The sequence below is a fragment of the Pinus tabuliformis genome, chromosome 3_2, assembly GCF_031772625.1.
Source record: "Pinus tabuliformis cultivar Carrire ecotype Pingquan chromosome 3_2, CPIR1, whole genome shotgun sequence".
Taxonomy (NCBI): domain Eukaryota; kingdom Viridiplantae; phylum Streptophyta; class Pinopsida; order Pinales; family Pinaceae; genus Pinus; species Pinus tabuliformis.
In genome coordinates, this window is record NC_142302.1 from 973,678,601 (window position 1) to 973,703,468 (window position 24,868).

The 24,868-nt window shown below is 40.3% G+C and overlaps 1 pseudogene; it reads right to left on the reverse strand.

Annotated features, from left to right (window-relative positions):
• Positions 1–1,686: 1,686 nt before the first annotated feature.
• On the reverse strand, positions 1,687–24,595 carry LOC149183880 (uncharacterized; annotated as a pseudogene).
• Between the last annotated feature and the right edge of the window lie 273 nt (positions 24,596–24,868).

Consider the following 24,868-nt stretch of genomic DNA (forward strand, 5'->3'; position numbering starts at 1 on the left):
AAGTGGCAGGAGAGTGGGGGGAAAGGAGGTAAGAAACGGCGGCGGTAGTGGGATGGGACGCAGGACAGCTGGGAGGAGGTTCATGAGGGTGGCTAGGGTGAGCAGAGAGCCCAGTATGCAGCGAAGGAAGGAGGAGATCGGAGCAGCGCGGACCTTGGGAATTTCTGCGGTAAAGCATAAATCCTGATATGTTTCCTTAGACTCGCCTCCTGCATCTCATTCTGTCATGCATAATAGGTGGGAGGAGGGGGGAAGCTGGGAATTGCCAAGGAAGGGCCGCGTCTGAGCGGGTCTGCAACTCACCCTGTTATGCATAGCAAGTTGGAGGAGCTGGGAAAGCTAGGAATGGCAGAGGGAGCACTGGGTCTGAATGAGGCAGAGCTTTGCATGGTGAGGAAATGAGAGGAACAGAACATGGGCATGCCGGGGGACGGTAGTAGCAGGGCAAAGGGTCAGCGTGAGAATTCTCAAAATACAATCTATGCAGGGGACAAGATGATAGAGGGCTCGACCATTTACCTGAGTTCAGGGGGGGAGAGACCCTTGATGACCTAGAGTAAGTGGGGAGACCAGAGCGGGGAAGGAAGGAACAGGGACAGAGACATGCTGGCTTATGAGAAAAATGTAGCTCCTAGAAAGCTAACTTTTGTTGTTGCTAACTATAAGCAGGAGGCAGTAAAGGAGAAGATGGCTCGCCTAGGCAGAGGCAGGGGTCGTGGAGGCAGAGGATGTCAGAGCCAGCCGGGTAGAAGCGACCCGACGACCTCGGCACCAGCAAGTCAAAGGCAAGGAAGGAAATCCATCCGGATCGCTGTTCAAGAAGCCACGCGTGCATACAAAGAGGGGACAGACGCTGACATTCGTCAGCGTATTCAGGAGATGGAAGACAATGTCATGTAAGAGGACTCAGAACCAAAGATGGAGGAATGGGGGGATATTATCCCCGACCCAGGGCACACCAGAGGCCGGATGACACTTTACAGGCAAGCCCTACATGTGTACTAGGTTTTGAAGCGCCTACTAGCCAGGGCTCTGGAGCAAGTGGCGGGTGAAGTGGCAGAAATAGCCCAGGGGATGCCAAACATTAAAAAGGATATGAAAAACCTGCAAATCATCATGATTATGCAAGACAACAAGCTGGATGAGATCCAGCAACGGTTGATGAAGCTATCTCCAACGCCAGGCAACTCGGGAGCAACACTTGCAACTGTGGATTCTGACAAAGATGACAGAAAGGATTAGTTTCTTTGTAGTTTTTAGTTTGATCTTTTTGCGGATAGCATTTCCTCCTTAGTTGTTTTATGTTAGATTGGAACATTATTAGTATTTTTAGATGTGCAGTTTACTTAGCTTGGATTGAAAGACTCATAAAATTTTGCTAGTGGATGAGGTATAATAGACTCAGGTGGCCAACAGAGTTGGTTTCCCGTATCGGCAAGTTGAGGCCACCAAACCACTGTATATGGAACAACTTGGTTTTATAAATAGAAAAGAAAGGTACTACCGCGGCTTACAAAAAAAAAAAAAATCAAGAAATTTAATTATATTTAATGGGAGAATGAGAAAAATAAATATTTATTTTTAGGGGTTAAGTATGCTAATAAGGAAACTACCCAAAATTTATAGGTATTTGGCAAGACCAAGAGACATTTAGCAAGAGTGAAAACATGCTTCTTTACCGTCACCAACAAATTATTCCAAGTAACTTAATTTTCCTTGAATAACAATAATAAATCAACCTACATTACCTGTTAAGATTACCAAAAACAAAATTCAACAAATTTCACTAGAATGTAAAATAAGTACCTGATCCGGCCCATTAAGTTCTATGTCTGGGGCAAAGTTCTATATCTGTGCCGCAGACATATAGATCTTCAGTGCAACCATGTTATTATTATTTGTTTGCCAATGCAATGGTACTGCATTACTGTATATACTATGAATATGACTGTTGTAACTGTTACCGTTCCGTGCCGCTACAGTGTCGAAATTATTCCTATATGACCCTTCCCCGCCCAAAGAAGCCAGTTTCTTATGAATATGACTGTTGTAACTGTTACCGTTCTGTGCCGCTACGGTGTCGAAATTATTCCTATATGACCCTTCCCCGACCAAAGAAGCCAGTTTCTGTTGTTGCTGCAACTACCACTGCAGATCGGGAAGCGTAACCCCGGCGAGATTCGAACTGCCGATCAAATCGCTGAACGAGCATGAACTGGAGTTTAGCAAATCTCCAGAATTGAGAATCTCAGGGTTTATATAAATTTGCTGATCAATAGTATCTATTGATCCGTAGTCGAGAGCTACAAGGCCGGTAAACAGCTCCGGGACGGGAAGCGTGCAGCATTTCTCTGCAGGAACGCTGCAATGCGCCGGTTCTGTTAAAGCCTCTTGTAATTCCCAACTAAATCCATAAAGGCCAGCAGTTCCGTCTCCGGCAGGGGTGCTGACATGCGAATTCGAAGAAAAAGAAGAAAGCGTGCCAGTGACGGTTCAATTCTCGCTGTTGCTGGCAGATGCAGGGGAAACGGAAGAGGATTTCATGAGGTCAGGGTTTTGCGGCATCGTTTTCTTGTTTTTCCGGCAGCTCGGAAATATCTAAAGACAAAACTTTAAATTTTAGCTGGGAACTTTAATCTTAGCACTAGATAACCAAGTTTATCCCCAATTTAAGTGAAATCGGACCACAACTAAAAGCCAGACTGCAAAATTTTGCCGGATACCCTAATTTTAACACGACTTAGGCAAAATGATGACGCCTTTAAGTGGAATCGAACCTCAAATGGAAAGCGGACTGCAAATTTTTGCCAGTTACTCTAAGACCAAGTTATCCAAATTCATGGCGGATTTAAGTGTGTAATCGATAACAGATGGAAATAAGATGCTTTTTATAAGCAAGCAAATACAAAAACCGTGTTAGCTATTCAATTTCGAGATCACCAGAAGAACCTTAGGCTCGGAATAATCTGAAGACAACTGCAAATTTAAAAATAAATAATTCACATAATCTCTACTTACAAGATAACCAATAGATTAGAATCAAAATTTTAAAACAAATACCACACATTAAATATAATTAAATATTACACCTTAGTTTATAAAACAAATGAAAGTTAATATTCCAGGCCATTAAACTTTGCCAAGTAAAGCTTATCGATGTTTACTCATCAATCACTTCGATTATGTTATTTTTGAGGGGTGGGGAAGTGTATTAACAAAAAGGATCATGGAACTTTCGCAATTTCTATGTGCCTTTTTCATCGCTCACATTTAAGCTGATTCAGTTTTTGCTCTGTTGTCATTCACAAGTGTTGATTTGATCTATTTGATCTATTTTCGGTATAACAAAACAATGCTAAAACCAAATTGTAAGGAGATATCAAGGTAAACATAAGAAACAAAAATATCACCCAACTTGGGTTGGTTTTGGGATTTTTTTTGTTACTTCCACCCATCCATTAAGTTAAGGAGTAGAGTAACCACTTTATGCCCACCCATCCATTAAGTTAAGGAGTAGAGTAACCACTTTATGCTAAAGAATTGCCTCACAAGTTGCTATTGCGTTTTCAATTTTAGGAAGCTTATTTGTAGGCTTGCTTTATCACTCCCAACGAAACAGTAACGTCTCCTTCTATGAGAAGTGCTAAACTTTTATTCTCCCTACTCTCCTCGCCATCTTCATTCGGAGAAAGCATTTCATCATTTGATTCACTAATTTGTAAGCTCACTTTATGGTCTCAAGCAAGCTCCTCGGGCTTGGTATGCCAAAATGGATAGCTTTCTTTTAGAATCTGGCTTTTCTAGGTGTCATTCTGACAATACTGTCTACACCAAGAAAGAGGGCAACTCCCTTATCATCCTTGATCTTTATGTTGATGATCTTATCCTTACTGGTAGTGATCCCAACCTTATAAACCATGTGAAGTCTAGCCTTAAAAGGAAATTTGAAATGACAGACTTAGGACACTTACACTATTTTCTCGGTCTTCAAGTCTTGCAATCCAAGGAGGGTATTTCCCTTTCCCAGTCCAAGTATGCTTGTGATATTCTACGTCATTTTCACATGGAAGACTGTAAGCCAACCCCTTCTCCCTTTCATTCTGGAGTCAAACTTTCAGCCACTTGTACTTCTCCTGAAGTTGATGCTACCTTATACCGTCAACTTGTAGGAAAACTTTTGTATCTAACCCATACTCGTCCTGACCTTTCCTTTGTTGTTGGCCTTGTTGCTCGGTTCATGCAAAACCCCCGTGAAAGTCATTGGAAAGCAGCTAAAAGAATACTTTGTTATGTTCGAGGTACAGTTCAGTTTGGGATTCATTACAGTGCCGAAGCATCTCCTCTATTGATTGGTTTCACTGATTCCGATTGGGCTGGTGACCCTGATGATCAGAAGTCTACTGCCGTTTATGTGTTCACTCTTGGTTCAGGACCTATTACATGGGCTTGCAAGAAACAAGGTGCCATTTCTCTTTCATCAGCAGAAGAGTATCGTGGTGCCGTAGAAGCTAGTAAGGAAGCCTTGTGGCTTCGTCAGATCCTGTAAGAGTTTGGCTTTGAGCAGCAGCATCCGACTACACTTTGGTGTGATAATCAAAGTGCCATTCATCTATGCAAAGATCCAGTCCAACATCAGTGCAGCAAACACATTGAACTGCACATGCACTTCATCAGAAAGCTCATTCATGACCATGTTCTTGAAGTGAAATATTGTTCAACAGATGATCAAGTTGCAGACATCTTCACAAAGGCTCTCACAGAGGCGAAGTTCACTAAACTTCGATTTATGGTTGGAATTCAAGAAGTTGTCACTAAGGGGGGATAGGCTCTAGTGCCTCCTTCCTTCTCCTATTGTGTCATATTTGTAAATCCTTCAATCCTATCCCAAGTTGTTCTTAAGGGGGGATGTTAGGATATTCTGACACATAGGAAATAGTTAAGTACAACTTGGTCTAGTATAGAGTTAGGTATAGAGTTAGGTAAAGTGTGTTTCTTTACCGTTGTACATTTTGTAACTTACAATCCAACGGTCACGATATGTAGTGATCTGACGGTTCATTCTCTCCTCGGTATTACCGACACTTGATCTGTGGCTTGACACCCGATTGGTCCATGATTTCTATTTAAAGCGCATGGAGGGTCATTTGTAGGGTAATCCGTGCATGAGAGAAACATATGTAAATTTTCATTCTTTTATTAATAAATTCCCTGAAGTGGCCACGTTGGCTCAGGCCGTGGACTGTTTCCCTCTTTGAGGGTTTTAACCACGTCAAAATACTGGTGTATTGATCTGCGATCTGGTTGTGAGCGGTGTCCTTTTGGTGTTCTGTCTGAGGAACTTACCCTGTAAATTCCTACAAGTGGGCCATGGAGTTAGTGTGGGTTGTATTTGTTGTTGCAAATATGTTCATAGTTTCTACAGGTCATGAAGTTAGTGTGGGATACCGTTGTTGTTATCCTTGTGCATAGGTAACCCTCATATTTTTATTATTGTGCCCCATACCACTATTGTTATTATTGCGCCATTACATTATTATTGTTATGTAGACTCTGATTATATTGTGACCCTTTAGACCCCTATATATACCAAGGAGGTATTTTCATTTGAATCGTCAAATAATTGTTCATTTATGTGATGTAAAGAAGGTTACCCCCTGAAAGAGGCTAATTTTCAAGTCATTGATCTATATTTTTTTTTTTTGGTGATCTGGTTGCATAACATTTGGCATTAGAGCTTTGGATTCTAGGGTTTCGCTGCTTCAAACATGACATCTAAAAATTTTCACTATAACTTTTTTTCTGCGAGGATTAAGAAGTAGAAATTTTGACCACGTGGAGTTGAGATCGTGGTGAACTTCGTGTAATAATTTCAGATCTTGGTTCGCTATATTTTCGTAGATATGGTACAAAGAAGTTAGGGTTTTTGCATGCTCCAGACTTCAGTCTCAAACATGTGACCTGTGTAAAATCATCATAACTTTCTCTACATGCATCGGATTTTAATTTCGTAAAAAGTCACTTAAATTTCACGGATTATAGTGTGTTTTGTATAATTTTCAATGGAAAAGGTTGAAACATTGACACATGTAATGTCGTACAAGTTCACTCTACTAAACCATTCAATAATTAGATCACCGTGATCATGCTTAAATAAGGTTATTAGTGACAAACTCCTAGTTCAAACAATATTGCTAGAACTTGACGAGGAAGGAAAAATAATATTGGAGCCTGAAGCATTCACTGAAAAAGAACCCAACAACTATGGAATCGATCAATTTCAGAGTATCTCATTAAGTGGAAGAACTTACTTGTTGAAGATTCCACATGAGAGGATGAGAATTTTATACAGAAGCATACATAACTAGTGTTGAGGACAACACTTTTTATGAAGGAGATGGGCATGTTAAGTCTCTATAATACTAGTGTATCCCCCTTATCGTTATTGTTAGTGTAGCCCCCTTATTGTTATTGTTGTTCCCAGTTAGTCCCCATATTGTTATTGTTGTGCCCCATAGAAGCCCACTATTGTTATTGTTGTGCCCTTACAGTATTATTTTTATGTAGGCTCTAATTATATTGTGACCTTTTAGACTCCTATATATACCAAGGATGTCTTGTCACTTGAATCATCCAATAATTTTTCATTTATGTGATGTAAATTGGGCTTGTAAGTGGGGGATGTGGGACTATAGTTTTCTAATGTGGAAGAATAAATATTTGGAATAAATATTTGGAAGTGAATATGTTATATAAGTCGTAACACATCCAAAAAAATGAAGTTGAATACCTTAAATTTATTACTTGTTGGACATAGATGCAGAAAATACATAAAGAGATATGTATCTTAAATATCATAGAAAATGATAAATTATATGCTTGCTTATAATATGTTTTCTAACATATAAATGTTGAATTGAATTTACATCCAAAGTAATGGATTGGAGCAATAAAATATTTATTTAACCTGAATACGGGAGCCCATGCAAAGGTTTCCCTTAACTCACACTCCTGATAATATTAGAGAGCTAAGAAAGATATATAACAAATAACACTTTGGTTTAATGAAGGGAAATGGTGTACTCTTTATTAGATTAAATAAAAATATAACATGTCGTTGATGGTCTTGTAAGGGTTGTTAACCTTTCTTATTCGTTGAAGAAGTTTTAGTTTATGTACATGGAAGTTAAGAAGAATGTCCTTCACTATGTGGAGAGTTATTATGTTCACTTTGCAAGAGGCTTATCGATAGAGAGTGTTATAATAGTACGATGTGTAGTGATTTTATAGTGTTGATAAATGTTGTTTATAACAACCAATTACGAAACAAGGGACATAGATAATTTAGCGAAGAAACCCCCAAAAGGGAAATTATGTTATAAAAACATTGCCATGTGTGTGCATTGTACAAATGGTTACTATATATATAGTGATAATTGACAATAAAAATTATCCATGATTAGATTTATATTTCAAACAATTTCCTTAACTTTCTCCACAATATCTCCATGAATCTCTCCATAAATATTTTAAGCAATAGTCATCTCTAACATAACTCATTTCTCCTAACCTCTCATTCTTTCATAGACTTATATGGCTGGTCTACTTTATTACATTTTCATCACATAATTTAGAGTTTAATTTTTATTCACAAGTATGAGTTATTCCTCAATCCTCCACCTTAATGAGTACTTGTGATTTCAATATCTTTAGTAGTTGTCCTTTAAACTGGTCTCATTTTCATCTTCAGTTTTCAACATTCTTCTTCTTTGGTCATTTTCTTTCACCTTATTTATATTCAACTTTCATATTTTACATGCAAAACATAAATAATGTGTTTGTTGAAGTCCATAAAAAAGTAACCATCCAGTGGAATACATGGGTCACCGGTCACTGCATCCATCGGTTTTCTAGAGAACCATTTTTTGTACTTGGTTCAACAATGTATCTTTATACATGCACTTTTAACTCCCCCTACATCATCATCATCCATCAACTTGGATTTTCTTGGCTTACTAGTAACCATATACTAGGTTTTCTTGGATTATCCTTAACCATACAAACCTTAGGCAGTTTCAAAGTACCACATACATTACATCAATTGGTTTTGGATGACCAAAAACCTTCCTCTTTCATGATATGTGGTTATTGACCACCACTTTCATTTCAAAGTGCATATACTCGCCTTATTAGGATTGCTTTACATTGAATCAAATACATACAATTTAGATTTCCATTCTAGCTACTATAGCCCTTATACAAACATTTCCTTTCCATCATCCAAAAAACTTTATGAGCCATTAAAATTATTAGGGATTAGATTTTCATGGATTCGTTGCATTTGCATCTCAATTCTGAACACAAAATATTATTATTTTTACCTTTCTTCACGTCCTTCTTCCTGCCTCTTCATTCTGGCATGTTCATTCTCTCTATCATCTTCTTCATTCATCCTGAATCATCTTTTTTATGTATCTTACTTGCACTTCTCTCTCTCATCTTCTTTTGTCATCGAGTTTGCTTCTTTATCTCTTCATTTGTTTACTTCATTCATGGAGTCTTCTTATTTTTACTTATCTATTCATCTTCTTCTTTCTTCCTCATTTCTATCAAACTATACTTTATTGATTTGAAGCTTCCATTGTACCTACATAAATTGTTTCTTATAGGAGAGCGTTGACGGTGATGGACCTGCCAATATTAAGGGGATCTCCTCAGTATGATTTCCCAACTATACCTCACACCATTTGGTGTAGGAGTCCCATCTAATACAAAGGACCGGTTTCCATTATATTAAATATATGTCTTTTCTCTTGCTTGTTAGCACGTGTGACTGGTTTGCTTTTTCTTCGAACAATGAGGTTCGCGTGCTTGGTGAGTGCTTAGTGCCGCTTGTGTCAAAGTTCTTTCACTGCAGAGGGAGAGGGTGGAAGTGAGTCTCAGGTTGAAAGGGAATAGTCCCAACTTTGCTAGAGACACACAACACAATAGGACATGTGCAACTTCCGACAGAGTAGTCCACACAGATGCGGCAGTCACAAACACAAGGTGAACAAATAACACGTACAACACCCAGTGGAATAGTCCACACGAGAGCGATGGATGTTATAACAGGTTTACCAGAATGAATATGTCGAGTGTCCGGCAGCATAGCCCACACAGACAAGACAACTTTAACAATTGATATAACACATTTCCAATAGCATATGTACTAAAACAACAAAAATAGTTCAATTGTCTTAATACAGGTTAAAGAAACATGCATTACAAGCATCCAAAGAATAGTCTTACAAATGAATACAATACATGTGTGAAAACGTGTTGGCCTGTTAACAGGCTTCTGAATTAAGCAAAAGTTCCAAGACACATCCGTACACCATTACATCACTAACCCCGATAGCAGGGCGTTGAAGCCAATGCTCGCTCCTCAAAGAAAATGTTACAGACTTTCAAGGCTATGTGGGAGGAGCCAAGGTGAAATTTCCTTTGCATGTACAAATGAGGGGTATATATAGCCAAGGGTGAAATTGACCCTTGTGATTGTTCAACTTCCCCTGTGATTGTTTGACTTACATGACTCTTTAACTTTACATGTGGGTCTCTTGGACTGAAGCCACGTTACATTACATTGATTATCATAGTATGGCCCACAGTAGAGATGTGGTCAAGATGAGTCATGACATTAATCGACACAATAGAGCTGGTATGTTCATGCTACTGGCGATGTCCATGTTGAGCTATAGTGCTACTAAGTGACGAGTGTGCTCTTTCTGTATCATAGCTTCACCTTCACATGGAAAGGTATGTGAAGTCTTCGATGGTCTTGGTGTTCGCTTGATAGTTCATGCATGCAAATGTGTCTCCTTCGCTTGCTACTTGGTATGCATTGTGTGTTCATCCGTTCACGAACAAGTCTCCTAGCATGCACTCCTTGTTCATCTCGTTCGTCATCACACCACGTCTCATTCATGTACATGTATCTACAATCACTCATGATGAGATGACGTCAAATCCAAAAATATCCTAGTTTACCATGATGCATTATATTTCGCTTTAAGATACAGGTGACCGAGAGAGAGAGGACAAGAATCTGAAATTGCGCAGAGCGCATTTCAGGCCAGGATGCGAGTTGCGGGCACTGTTAGCGAAAATTGCGCAAAGGTCACTGGAGGCTGAGATGGGAAATCCATATCAGTAGTAACTATCCATAGGATCTGACTCAAATGGAGGGAATATATACACAATTTTTCCAGGGAGATAGTGTAGGCAGCAAGGGGAGACTGGCAGTAAAAAATGTGCAATTTCTCCTAGAAGGCTAGTAGCGGGCTGTGGGAAGCTGCTGTCCAAAACTGCATAGAGCTGGGAGGATGACCTACTAGACATCCCTGTGCAGTTTCTGGGATGAGTGGGATGCTAGGCAGCTCGGAGAATACTCATGAAAATTGCACAGTTTTCAGGAGTTGCAGCAGGTCAGCTATCAGGGTGACTGGCTGAGAAAACTACACAATTTTTTAGGGCAATGCAGTGACAGGCAGCGGGTGTCTGTCTGGCATGTCTGCACAGTTTCATCAGTCAGCGGAAGTGGGCATGCTTGGCATATTCTGCGTAATTTTTTGGAGAAGTGAGGCCTGGGGTGACTGCCCAGTCAAACTCTCTAGTTGACCGACTAAAGGCCTGATGGATCTGCTTGTAGGCATCGCAGATTGGGATGACTTACTGAGTAACTTTTGCACTGTTCTGGGTGACAGTCAGTTGGGTCGATTCTAGGATTACGTAGTGCAGAATTCCTGGGAGACAACCTCAAGCTTTTCACAATTTTGGGTAGGAGTACATGATCACTGAGGGTTGAGACTGCGCATTGTATCTTAGCAGAGGTCTGGTTGTTGTAGGGTGGTCTAGTCAACAGGGTTTCGACAAAATAACTAAGTGTTTGACAAGTGACTTTGTACATGTATGACCTTGTGAACACACACTCAATATGACTTGACGACCAGACACCTTGAACCATCAAGACAACATGAATTCAGTGTGACTGACCGACGAGTGCGAGCGACAAGTGCGACACTTGTGATAGACGTTCTGATGACCGTGATGACGCTTGCACGACAGTACTTACAACATGTTTACATAGTGAAAAAGAAATCAAACACAACCTTCAACATCACCAGAACAAGGTCGCAAGCATGACATAACAATCAACATGCCGAAGACAACAGTTGGTTGAACAAGTGAAAAGGAAGCAAGACATGTAGATGAAACACATAAAATAACTTTTTGTGTTTGCGCACATGCATGTCACTGAGGACGGGATGATATGGAAATGAAAATAAGTCCTACAAATTCAACTAAGATGTGTACTTTGAAAGGTGTTATTTACTTTCCATACTTACCCTCAAGATGATCATGCATCTGACGGAGTTTGCATACGGTCCTGATCTTTTCCATTACTTGGTTCCTTGGTCCTTCTACTCAACTCCTTGGAAGTGATTTCAACATGTCACCTTTTCCTGTAGTCATTGAGAGGTAGATCTGCGCAATTTTAGTGAACAGTGGCTGATGCCGGGATGAGGCCCTGGGAGGCTCGTCTGCATAGTTTCTGCATGAAAGATAGACATGGGAGCTTGGAAAACATTGCGCATTTTTGTGGCACAGGACACTGTTGCGGGATGGGGGTCCTGGGAGGACACCTTTGCGCAATTTCTGAGTGCAGTGTAGTTGCACTGCTCTGCACATTTCTAGAGAGAAGTTTTCGCTGCCTGTAGGGAAAATTTTAAGAACCCAGCCTAAATTTACAGGTATAATAAATGGGCGAATCTCCATGGTATATAGGAAAAATGGAAGGCGATTTTATCAATAATATTATATGTATATATAATTTTTTGGCGAATCTCTCACCAGGCATGGCGAATATTTTACTCAATTACAAAATCTTGTGTTTATTGAATACACAAATGAAATCATTGCATTTCTTTAAAATATCTTTTGAAATCAAAATTACCGAAATTACATATCGATAACCTAGTGGGTGTAGGATAAAATTCACCCGTGCCATTCACAGAAAGCATGAGAAAAAACCTAATACTATATATAAAACCAAGAAAAATTCAAATTCATCACTTCTAGGGACCTCATAACCACCCTGCCAATACACAAGTATGTTCTTGTTTGCAATTAGAAAAATTACCCAAATTACAATCTGTTTACTCCAGCATATGTTGGAAAGTTATAGAAGGATGACTAGTGCATTCAATCCATTCCTTTTAGCCCTGGATTTGTTTCAGTTTAAAACAGAAGTATACAAATATACTTGTCCAATGTCTATGCTTTAACCATTCACCTTAAGATGTTTTTACAATATAATTTCCTAAGTCTATTTAAGATCTTCATTATCATAAAAACCAACCTATATCCATCTTAACTCCACATCTACCACTCTTAGGGGGATGAAATCTATTTATCCCTCTGAGCACTTGGTAGACAGATGGATCTAAGATGATAGAATTTCCCCTTTAAATAGTCTATGCTCACATGAATATCGTGGTATTACCATGGGTCAATACCATGGGTTATCATAAACTTGGAGCTTAAAAATTACTATTAGTAATTTATAAAAACTAATAAAATTAATAGTTGATTTTTATTTATTTTTTATTTTAACCAATCTAAAATGTTTAACATACCTTAAATTACCACATCCATTTTTACTCTTGATCAGATCAAATATTTTTTCACTCTATGCTAGTTTGCATATCACGATATTTGATACCTCTCAGGGGTTAGTAGATCCAGAGTAAAGATGGATCTATGCTGGTTTAATTCCCCCATTTAAATAGGCTACATTCTAGGTGAATACCATGGGTCAATACCATATACCATTTTGGTGAATACCATGGGTCAATATCATGTGCCATTTTTATTTTTATTAATACTAATATTAGAGTTAATAATGTTTTTTTGCATGGTATTAATAACAATCTAGTCCATGGTATTTGTCCCATAGTATTTTGCCCGTAGGTTTCGCCTTAGAAATATAATGCATTTTTTGAGTGTTCGTAAATATATGGTGACTTATGGAGTAAATATAAAAAAATGTTTTATTTGTTTACCATACCTCTCATTTATTTATATTTTTATTAATTTACCATACCTCTTTTACAAATATGGTATTTGGCTCATAGGATTCACTTAAATAAAACCTCTTTCTTGAGCTTCACAAATATAACGAGGGTTATGGACTAAATATAAAAAGAGGTTTTATTTATTTACCATGTGTCTAGTTTATTTATATTTTTATTTATTTACCATACCTTTTGAGTAAGTATAAAAAAGACGTTTTATTTATTTACCATACCTCCACTTTACTTATATTTTTATTTGTTTACACCCTTGCATGTATATAAGGTGACTTATGGAGTAAATATAAAAAAATGTCTTATTTATTTACCATACCTCTTATTTATTTATATTTTTATTAATTTACCATACCTCTTTTATAAATATGGTATTTGGGCCTTTGGCCCATAGGAATCACTTAAATAAAACCTATTCTTGAAAATGGGCGAATGGATTCACTTAAATAAAACCTATTCTTGAAAATGGACGAATGGAAGGTTGTAACTCCTGATTTCAAAGGCTAAATTTACCTTTTTTACCCTCTCCCTTAAAATAAGGTGGGCTATTTGAGGTGATTTGTAAAAGTGTACTATGATACAAAATATTTGTCCACTAAAAATTTAAAACCCCTTAATTTCGCCAAAGGGCGAACATTCGCCCCTAAAATTTTCTATGGCTGCCTGACTGCTCTGCACATTTTTGGAGAGCAATTAGGGTCTCTGCAGGCTATGGGGTTTCAGCAAGAAAAGGGAGGTTGGTGTCTCTGCGGGCTATGAAGTTTCAACAGGCAAGGGAGGTTGGTGTCTCTGCGTACTGTGAGGTTTTAGTAAGCAAGGGAGGAATATTGATGGTTGCAGAAGCAAAGCGCGTAGTTCCGAGAAGCTGGATATGGCTAGGTTGCTTGGGAAAATGGCCAAGTGTGAGATCAGTGAAACATATGTAAACATTGATAGGACTTGATTTTGATCACACACAAACACTTAGTGACACAACGTAGACCATCCAGAATGCATAAAACATACTTTTCTTGATGCAACAACCTTCATGACAACAGTACATGAAGTGAGTGTGAAACATGTCTATGTGATGACAACCACTCATGCGCACATTCTTTCCCTTGAAGAAAAACAACATTCCCTTTGCATGACAAACAACAACCCCAATGCCTGAAAATGACACATAATGCATAAAGATGAGAACGTGGACAACTCTTAGGTTCAAGAAGGGGAGCTTCAAAATCATCATCTTACCAATAAGTGACCAAGGATGATTAATCGTAGGATCGAAGATAGGCTCTGAAATTTGCATGCGAGGCAAAATTTTGGAGGGTGCTTATAGCCGCTACAATACTTGGCGACACACTAGTAGAACTCCAGCTCTTTGAATGGACCTTGTTTCGTGAAAAGCAATTCTAACCCTTCTGGAAGCATTGTTCGATTCTTTGATCATCGTGGTTTCCACACTAGCTTGATTGAAAGAAGTAACACCTGGCATTCTCTTGATCAGTCAACACACATTCGAAACCAAGTCAACTCAATTGTTTTGATTGGGGATGAGGGGTATATCGATGCACAAGTAATATGCATGTCAAAGTTTAATTTTCATCTCTGGTGTTGCTCTGCTGCCAACAGGCCTGGACAGTACCCAGACGTAGTCACGCAGGAATACAAGCATCGCTCCGCTGCCAGCGAGCCTGGTCAGTACCCCAGCGGAGTTGATTGCATCACCTCTCTATGTAGGAAGCCTTTCTCTTCTTTCGCCTTATTCATTTTTCATTTATTTTTTTAACTATGCATAGGCACTTATTTATTTCAGAGGCGGAAGAGGGATCCTGACTTATTAAGAGCAGAGGAGATTGTTCCTTCAGAGAAGTATGGTATGTATAGCTCTGACATACTTGTTAAGTTTCCCCCCCTCACCTTACTCTACTTGGATGATCTAAAAAGGGTTAACCCAAAAGAACCGATTAGAGTAAGTAGTACTAGTTAACAGTGCGCGCTTTTTGTTTTCACCAAGACTTACTCTGAACAGAACGTATTTTCCATCAAGTAATTATTGACTAATGAAAACAATTTCTTCATAAAGGGAGAGGACAACAGATAACCAAATGTTGATAGTTGTACAAGTCCTCTTAGATTTTCCCAGCTTGTCTCGAGAGCCAAACATGGTTTCATGAGAGGCTAACCTACGGGTACAAGAAAGCAAAGAAAGAAAAAAGAAAAAAGCAGAAGTAAGCAAGAGAAAAAAAGTAAGAAAAGCAAGCAAGCAAGCAAACCAAACCAAGTAAGAAAGAAAACAAACATGCAAACCAGAAAGCAAAGCAAAGCAAGAAGCAAAGACTACTCCTACTCCTATGCTAAATAGTGCATGGGCCTACTCACGTGAAGTGATATTTCCAATGTAGCCACCGATGCATTGGCTGGCCCATGTTGGTGAAGGCATGGTTAACAAGAAAGATATGCATGTAAACCAGTGAACAAGAAAGATAGATCAGTGAAGACCAACACGCTCCGAGTTCTAAAACATCCACATAATAGAAAGAGCGAATGCACAAAACAAACATTTTGCGGACGTACCATGGTGTTGTGATGCACTTCGTGTAGACATTCAACATACACACTCCTTGGACTATGACATATGAGCAAACATCAGAAATACCAACAGCTTATGATTTGCAATCACGCTCGTTGTGTAAGATTCATCCAAGGCTTTAGCGATGGGATCATGTGATTCTAGTGGAGGAAGCGAAATCTGGGTGTTTAGTTGATCTTCAATGCAAAGTAGAGAGTGATGAGGAGCCTTGGGTGTTTCGAAAAAAATTTGATCGAAAGTGGAACCAACCTTAGGACAGCGACGGCCTGACATAACCATCAGCCTAGGCTGAAGTGCCTCGACAGCCTGCTGGGTTTCCACTCTGTCAATAGATAGATCATTCGAGACCATTGGCTTAGACAGGTTAACAACGAGTGAATCAACATCTTGATTTAATCAAGAAGTACAAAGATCACGACAACCACGATCAAAAAATTTGGGATGTTCACTGGCATCCTCATGATTTGAAGAATCGTGCAGAGGGGTAGATGAGAAACAAGGATGTTCACCCTCTATATTTTCAGAAATGAAAAATGACAAATGGCACGGATTTTTAGAGGAAGATGTGTCCTCTCCGCAATATAATGAAAGGTTGACATCCGGTGTGTCCCGTGAATGATTGGAATTAGAAACATCCTGAAATGAGTTTTCACAAGTAGAATCAAAGTGGCATAATCATAAGGGATGTTAGGATAGAGTGGATGACGTGCGGATGGAAGGGAGTCATCCTTCACAGCGGGTTCTTCTTTAGATTCGTGCACACACTCATTATGTATGATAGCGCAGGTTGGCTGCACAACACCAACTCTGTAGAAAACTTGATCCTCGTTCACAACAAGTGTGGAGTTCGGAATGGAAGAACACAAGACAGTACAATCCAAAGGATCAATGGAACACGGGGATGGAGGTTGAGGGAATGAATCCATGTGACAACCAACAGGCTTGCAAGCCAAATCTATGTAGACATTGAGAGAAGGTGGGGTGGGAGGATGTGACAGTTCAACAGATGTGTGTGCACCTTCTCCCACCTCACACTGTAGAGCTAGAGTTGTTTGATGAGAAGAGGATGGATAGTCACTTGTGACAGTGACCTTGTCCGTCTTAGATTTGGCAGCTCTAACACCGAGGTATGCTGGGAGGGGTTCGAGTGATTCTAGGAACTGCATATTTTCGAATATGTAAAGAAGATATTCAAATCTTCCATCGAGGAATTCCCGATCAATCTCATCTTTAGGAAATCGGTATGCAATATTACAAAAGTGTGTGTGAAATTGCTCAATGGATTCATCAGGTGATTTCCGTAATTTGGTAATTTATTTATTGAGTGCTTTACGATCAAAATGATTAAAAGCATGGTCTATCTCTGCGACTAGATGAGAGAGAGAGTGAATAGATTTTTCAGAAAGTGTGGCATACTAGTGCAGTGGGTGTCCTCGAAAAGTGTATACAAACAACGCGCATGTCATGTAATCTTCAAATATTTCATGCCTTTCATAGGAGCCTACAATGCCAGCTACGTGTCTAACCAAAGCTACTTGGCCTCTACCATCGTATGTTTTACATGACAAGTTATTCAAAGCTCTTCTGAGATATCAAAGTCGTTTCCATAAGACATACACTCTGGAAGAGAAATTTTGTGTTTAGTCATGATAAGTATGCGGGGATTAAAAACAGATTGTAAGGGCCCATCTTGTCATCTGGACCTCCTTCTAGCACCAGAAATGTTGACGGTGCTCGACCTGCCAACATTCAAGGGATCTCCCTAGTATGAAGTCCCAACTAGACCTCACACCGTATGGTGTAGGAGTCCCATCTGGTACGATAGTTTGGTTGCCATTATCTTAAAGATATGACTTAGCACTTGCTTGTTAGCATGTGAGAGTGGTTTTTTATGTCTTCGAACAACGAGGTTGGCATGCCTGGTGAGTTCTTAGTGCCTCTTATGTCAAAGTTCTTTCTTTGCAAAGGGAGAGGATGGAAGCGAGTCTTACGTTGAAAGGGAATAGTCCCAACTCTGCTAGAGACACACAACACAACAGGACAGCGCAACTTCCAGTGGATTATTCCACACGGTTGCGGCAATCACAAACACAAGGTGAACAGATAGCACGTACAACACCCAACGGAATAGTCCACATGAGTGCGACGAGCATTATAACAGGTTTACCAGAATGAATTTGTCGAGTGTCCGACAGGATAGCCCACATGGGCGAGACAACATTAACAACTAATACAACATATTTCCAATAGCATATGTACTCAAACAATCGAAATAGTTCAACTATCTTAATACAGGTTAAAACAACATGCATTACAAGCGTCCAAAGAATAGTCTTACAAACGAGTACAACACATGTGTGAAAACGTGCTAGCCTGTTAACAGGCTTATGAATTAAGCGAAAGTTTCAAGACACATCTGTACACCATTACATCACTAACCCTGATAGTGGGGCATTGAAGCCAATGCTCACTCCTCAAAGAAAATATTACAGACTCTCAAGGCTATGTGGGAAGAGCCAAGGTGAAAAGTCCTTTGCATGTACAAATGAGGGGTATATATAGCCAAGGGTGAAACTAAGCCTTGTGACTGTTCAACTTCCCTCATGATTGTTTGACTTACATGACTCTTCAACTTTACATGTAGGTCACTTGGACTACCTCATTACATTACATTGATTACAACAGTATGGCCCACAATAGTGATGTGGCCGAGATGACTCATGACATGACTCGACACAATAGAGTTGGTATGTTCATGTTGTTGGTGGTGTCCATGTCAAGATGTAGTGCTGCTGAGTGATGAGTGTGCTCTTGGTGTATCATAGCTTCACCTCCGCATGGCAAGGTGTGTGAAGTATTCAATGGTCTTGGTGTTCGCTTGATAGTTCATGCATGCGCATGTGTCTCCTTCGCTTGCTACTTGGTACGCTTCGTGTGTTCGTCCATTCGCGAAAAAGTCTCCTAGCATGCACTCCTTTTTCATCCTGTTTGTCGTCATGCCATGTCTCATTCATGTACCTATATCTGCAATCACTCATGATGAGACGACATCAAATCCATAAATCTCCTAGTTTACCATGATGCATTACCTTTCGATTTTGGATGTAGGTGACCGGGTGAGAGGAAAAGGCTCTGAAATTTCACAAAGCGCATTTCCAGTCAAGATACAGGCTCCGGGCACGATCAGTGAAAATTTCGGAGAGGTCACTAGAGGCTGAGATGGGAAATCCATATCAACAATGAATGTCTGCGGGATCTAACTCGGCTGGAGGGAAGATCTGCACAATATTTCCAGGGAGATAGTGCAGGCAGCAATGGGAGACTAGCATTGAAAACTACACAATTTCTAGGAAGGCTGGCAGTGGGCTGTGGGAGGTTGCTAGCCAAAACTGCATAGAGTCGGGAGGCTGGCTTGGTGGAAATCCCTATGTAGTTTATGGGCTGAGTAGGATTCTATGCAGCTAGGATACTGCTCATGACATTTGCGCAGTTTTCAGGAGGAGTAGCAGGTCGGCTGTTAGGGTGACTAGCTGAGAAAATTGTGCAATTTTTTAGGGAAGTGCAGTGACAGGCAGCGGGTGTCTGTCCGGCATGTCTGCGCAGTTTCATCAGTCAGTGGAAGCAGGAATTCTTGGCAACTTCCGCGTAATTTTTTGGAGTGAGGCCTGGGGTCACTGCCCATTCAAACTCTCTGGTTGATCAGCTAGAGGCTTGATGGATCTGCATGCGAGTAGCACATATTAGGATGACTTGCTAAGGAACTTCTGTGTTGTTATGGGTGACAGTTATTCAAGTTGATTCCATAATTATGTATTGCAGACTGCCTAGGAGACAACCTCAAGCTCTACGCAATTTTGGGTAAGAGTACATGATCACTGAGGGTTGGGATTGCACAGTGCAACTCATCAGAGGTCTGGTTGTTCGAGGGTGGTCCAATCGACAGGGTTTCGACAGAATGACTAAGTGTGTGAACGAGTGACTTCATACATGTATGACCTTGTGAACACACACTCAACATGACTTGACGACCAAACACCTTGAACCATCAAGACAACATGCACTCTGTGTGACTAACCAACATGTGCAAGCGACAAGTGTGACACTTGTGATAGATGTTCAGACAACTGCGACAACACTTGCGCAACAATACTTACAACATCATGTGTGAGTTTGATAGATGTTTACATAGCGAACACGACTCAAACACAACCTTCAACATCCCTAGAACAAGGTCACAATAATGACATAGAAATCAACATGCTGAAGACAACAGTTGGTCGAACAAATGAAAAGGAAGCAAGACATGTAGAAGAATCACATAAAATAACTTTTCATGTTTGCGCACATGCATGTTACTGAGGACAAGATGATATGACAATGACAAGCAGTCCTGTAAACTCAACTAAGAGGTGTACTTCAAAAGGTGTTCTTTACTTACCATACTTACCCTCAAGATGATCATGCATCCAACGAAGTTTGCATGCGGTCCTGATCTTTTCCATTACTTGGTTCCTTGGTCCTTCTCCTCAACTCCTTGGAAGCGATTTCAGCATGTCACCTTTTCTTGTAGTCACTAAGAGGTAGATCTACACAATTTCAGCGGATGGTGACTGATTCCGAGATGAGGCCCTGAGAGGCCCATCTTTGCAGTTTTTGCAAGTAAGACAGACTGGGCATCTTGGACAACATTGCATAGTTTTGAGGAACAAGACACTGCTACGGGATGGGGGTCTTGGGAGGACACCTCTGCACAATTTCTAAGTGCAGTGCAACTAGACTTCTTTACACATTTCTGGAGAACAGTGTTGGCTGCCTGACTGCTCTGCACATTTTTGGAGAGCAGTGTTGGTTGGGTTCTCTGCAGGCTCCAGGGTTTCAGCAGGAAAAGGAGGTTGGTGTCTCTACGGGCCGCGGTGTTTCAGCAGGCAAGGGAGGTTGGTGTCTCTGCGTACTGCGGGATTTCAGCAGGCAAGGGAGGAAGCTTGATGGTTACAGAAGAAAAGCGCGTAGTTCTGAGAAGATGAATGAGTCTAGATTGCTCAGGAAAATGGCTAAGTGTGAGATCAGTAAAACATATGTAAACATTGATATGACTTGATTGTGATCGCACACTGACACTTAGTGACACAACGTAGACCATCCAGAATGCATAAGACATACTTTTCTTGATGCTACAACCTTCGTGACAAGAGTGTGTGAAGTGAGTGTGAAACATGTCAATGTGATGACAACCACTCATGCACACATTCTTTCCCTTGAAGCAAAACAACATTCCCTTTGCATGAAAAACAAAAAATCGTATGCCCGAAAATGACACATGCGATATAAAGATGAGAATGCAGACAACTCTTAGCTTCAAAAAGGGGAGCTTGAAATCATCAGCTTACCAATAAGTGACCAAGGATGATTGATCGCAGGATCAAAGGTAGGCTCTGAAATTTGCATGTGAGACAAAATTTTGGAGGGTGGTTGTAGCCTCTACAACAGAGAGACATCTCCATCCAACAAGACACTTGCAATATTCTTCTACATTTACATACTTACAAAATATGTTTCTTTCTGAAGTTGATCAAGACCCAACAAGAAAGGTATGACCCTAGATTAAGAAACTTAATTAATGCACCATTGTCATGTTTGACACTATGTACTTCAACTTAGGTTGTCTCTGTTATCACCCCAAGAAACTCACCTAGGTTGTGTATCAGTGAGGCTCGGGAACATTACAAATTCAACAAAAAGTTGGATAAACTGGTGGATGAATGAAACAAATGTTGGATATTCAAGCTAGATAACCACTCCTACTATGTTTAACCTTAGACATGGGTGAACACCCCCAGACTACAAGGCTTTTAACCACCAACTACTCACAGTTTGAGGATAAGGTGATAATGGAGAAGACTGACCACACCAGCAGATGCACAGGACCCTGTGATGGCCGGCTGCAACCAGTTAAAAGGTCTGTAAATCTGTTTTCTAATACACAGACAGGATGACAGCTCTCTGGCATTAAAACAACAGAAACCTGCATACAAATTCAATGATACATGCTAAAGCCTAACACAGAGGTGGGATGATAGCCTCTCTAATGCTAAAATTAATAGCACATGAATAAATGTAAAACAGGCACAACCTGGAACAAAAAGAAGAAGTGGACAATGAGCAATTAACAGCAAAAGAAGCTTGCATTAGCTGAAAATGAAGACCAGACGCTGCAAGTATCACAGCAGTTACAATCTCCAGAAGTTGAACCTTACAACAAAAATAACACTCATCCCACCCTCATCCAACTGATTACATCGTTTTTCTGGGTATATATAGAATCTGTTTACAAAATATCTCTGTTAGGCTATGTGTGGAGGTGTCTTAATTAACCACCAACCGTATTTATAGTTAGATATGGGCTTCTGATAACAGTTTGAAAGTTTTAATGAAAAAAATGGCTCTTTTTGTACTTTGATGTCCTTTTTGAGCATATGGAATGTAATGTGCACAAGGCTCCATGAATGATTTATATCTGGATCTGCTTGAAGCCATCCTTCTTGTCCTTGACCGTGTTGTTCTTGAATGCAGGTAGTTGAGGGTTTAAATGCACAGATCGTTGGATCATTCTCTTCCTTCTTCGTGCACACGAAACAGGCTCAAATCATGAAAAATGCTCGAAAATGGACGATAACCTGCGAATGAATATTGGTCGTCGAATAACTCAGATGGATGGCAGAGATGGAGGCGGGGGAAATCGCGAGGCAGATGATGGGATAAACGAGGACCTTCAGATCATGAAATCGCATGGTGGAGATCATTTGACAGAGGCTATCGGAAGATAGGTGGATAAAGAAATGAGGGTCGTCGGATCTGGATGCGGTAAATCTGACGGTGATCGGGAGTGAAAGGAGCATGCACTTTAACTGTCGGGAGTCGTACAAGAAGGCAAAAAACGGTTTTATCGCATTGCTTATGGTGTTGTAGTGGTAATCGTACCGCGGGCAGCGATGCAATGGAATGGAGACGCGTGTCTGATAGGATGGCGAGGAAACTGCTTTCCCCGCTGCCTATTGGACGAGCGGTTGATGGGACGAGGGTTTGTGAATGGCGTTGAATCAACGAGCATAGGATTTAATGCACATGTCTCGGGGTGATGTGACCTGTATGGGCCCGCTGGGATATGAATTATATTATATGCGCAGTGTTATATAGAGTTAGAGCCTTTGCACTGGGGTTTAAACAAAAATGAATTAATACGGGATTTATAAAGGGTAGCGGGGTTTATTAGTGGTAAAACACAATATGGCCCAGGAGTTAGTAAAAAGGGTTTAGGTGGGGTTTTGAGACCAAAACAAAGATAAAGGGACTTAAAAGGGGGAAAAGGGGGGTTTATGAGGAAGGAGGAAACAAAGGTAACAGAGTAAGAGGAATAAGGCACATGAAGGGAAATGATAAAATAAACAACTGCCAACCCTCTGCAACACAAAACAGCACTGTTTGACCTGATTTAATCCATAAAACCTTGCCAACTGTAGCAGAGCTAACACGGGTTCCTTGTGGGGATGAGATCCTCCCTGTGAGGTCTCAAGAACCTACAAACCAATGCCTTTCCAACTGAAAACAAACTAGCCAAAATTCCTAGTGTTCCATTGGGCATGGAGTCTACTAAGCCTACAATAGAAACCTGTAAAAGAACATGATTACACTCATTATGGCCAGAGGACCTTAAACAATATAAAAACTCAAAAACTGGCCAACTGATGGGCCATCAAAATTGTTTCTCCTGCTCTCAGCCCCATCATCATAGAGCTGCAAAACAGAATTAATTTGAACATCTACCTCAAACAATTTAGGACATTTGAACTTAAGAGGTAGATATGGATCAAATTTCATCTCCCTTCTGTGTGCTTTATTCCTTGGATGCTATCCTTGGGAGCCTCTGTACACCTACTAAATAACCATGTCTGCTGTGTACTTGTCTGTGTCTTTTGTAGTCTGCACAACTAATATGAAAGATGCACATTGTATTCTTGTGCAGGGGACATAGGAACATTATCTGCTCCTTCATTTTTCTTGAACAATCCACATCCAAGTAGGAATTCCAAGACTAAGCATCTTCTTCCTCTGTTATCTGATAAGTTTCCCTTTCATTCTGTGTGGAGGCCGTCTGAGCAAGCATCAGAATATCAAGACTGAGGTGATCGGTCTCAGCCTTGAACATTGAGCTATTTCCTGCCTCAGTGTTCAATGGGCAACTGTGAGGGATTGTTATTTGAGCAGGAAAAGGGACAAAAGATGATGGGGAGCTTTCCTCTCCCTTATTGATCACTGTGCTGGGAATGAAAGCAGGCAGATGAATTTGCAGATCTGCACAATCAGTGGAAGCTGAGCTAGCATCGAGCACAGATTCTTGGAGGAAGAAGGGAACTGCTGCTGGCTACCCCCGTTGGTTAACTTGTTGTTCTGTAGCTACAACAAATTGTTGAGCAGTGCCTTTGGATATTGCTTCCTCATAAGCAGCTCTGGTTAGGAAAGGAGCACCTTCCAAAACATGAATCTCCTCCTCATGTTGCACCTATTCCATGACTATATTTTGACAAAGGGTCTTCACCCTTTGATCTTCGTTTACATCTCTGTTTCTTTGCAAAATATACACATGCTCATTTGCTCCTCTGTATGAAATTGAAGTTGAAAGAGAACTGGAACAATGAGCTCCTGCCTCCTCATGATACTGCTCAGCCTTTAGCTTGGAAACTTCAGAGGTCAAAAAATCAATCACCCTTGCCAATTCATCTATTTCCGAATCATAGGATGATGAGGATTCATCTCCCTGACTTCTCCTCTCGGCATCACCTTCAAGTCTTTTTGCAGCAACAATATTTTCTTCTACTTCAAACGCTGCAGATTGCATATCAGCCAAAGAAGTGCATCTTCTCTCTCTTAATAGCAGGCAGAATTGAGAATCAAAAGCATTAGAATAAATAATCATGGAAGAAGCAGGGGTGGGTCTTACTTCAGCTGGCATTCTGTTGTACATATGATTGAATCTGATGTTAAATTCAGACAACAGCTCACCATCTTCTCTTTGCAAGTTTCCAAATTCATCATGATAAAGAGCAGATCTTTATTATTCCCCCAGTGCTTTAGGAACACATCATCTAGGGCCTCAATATCTACAATAGAC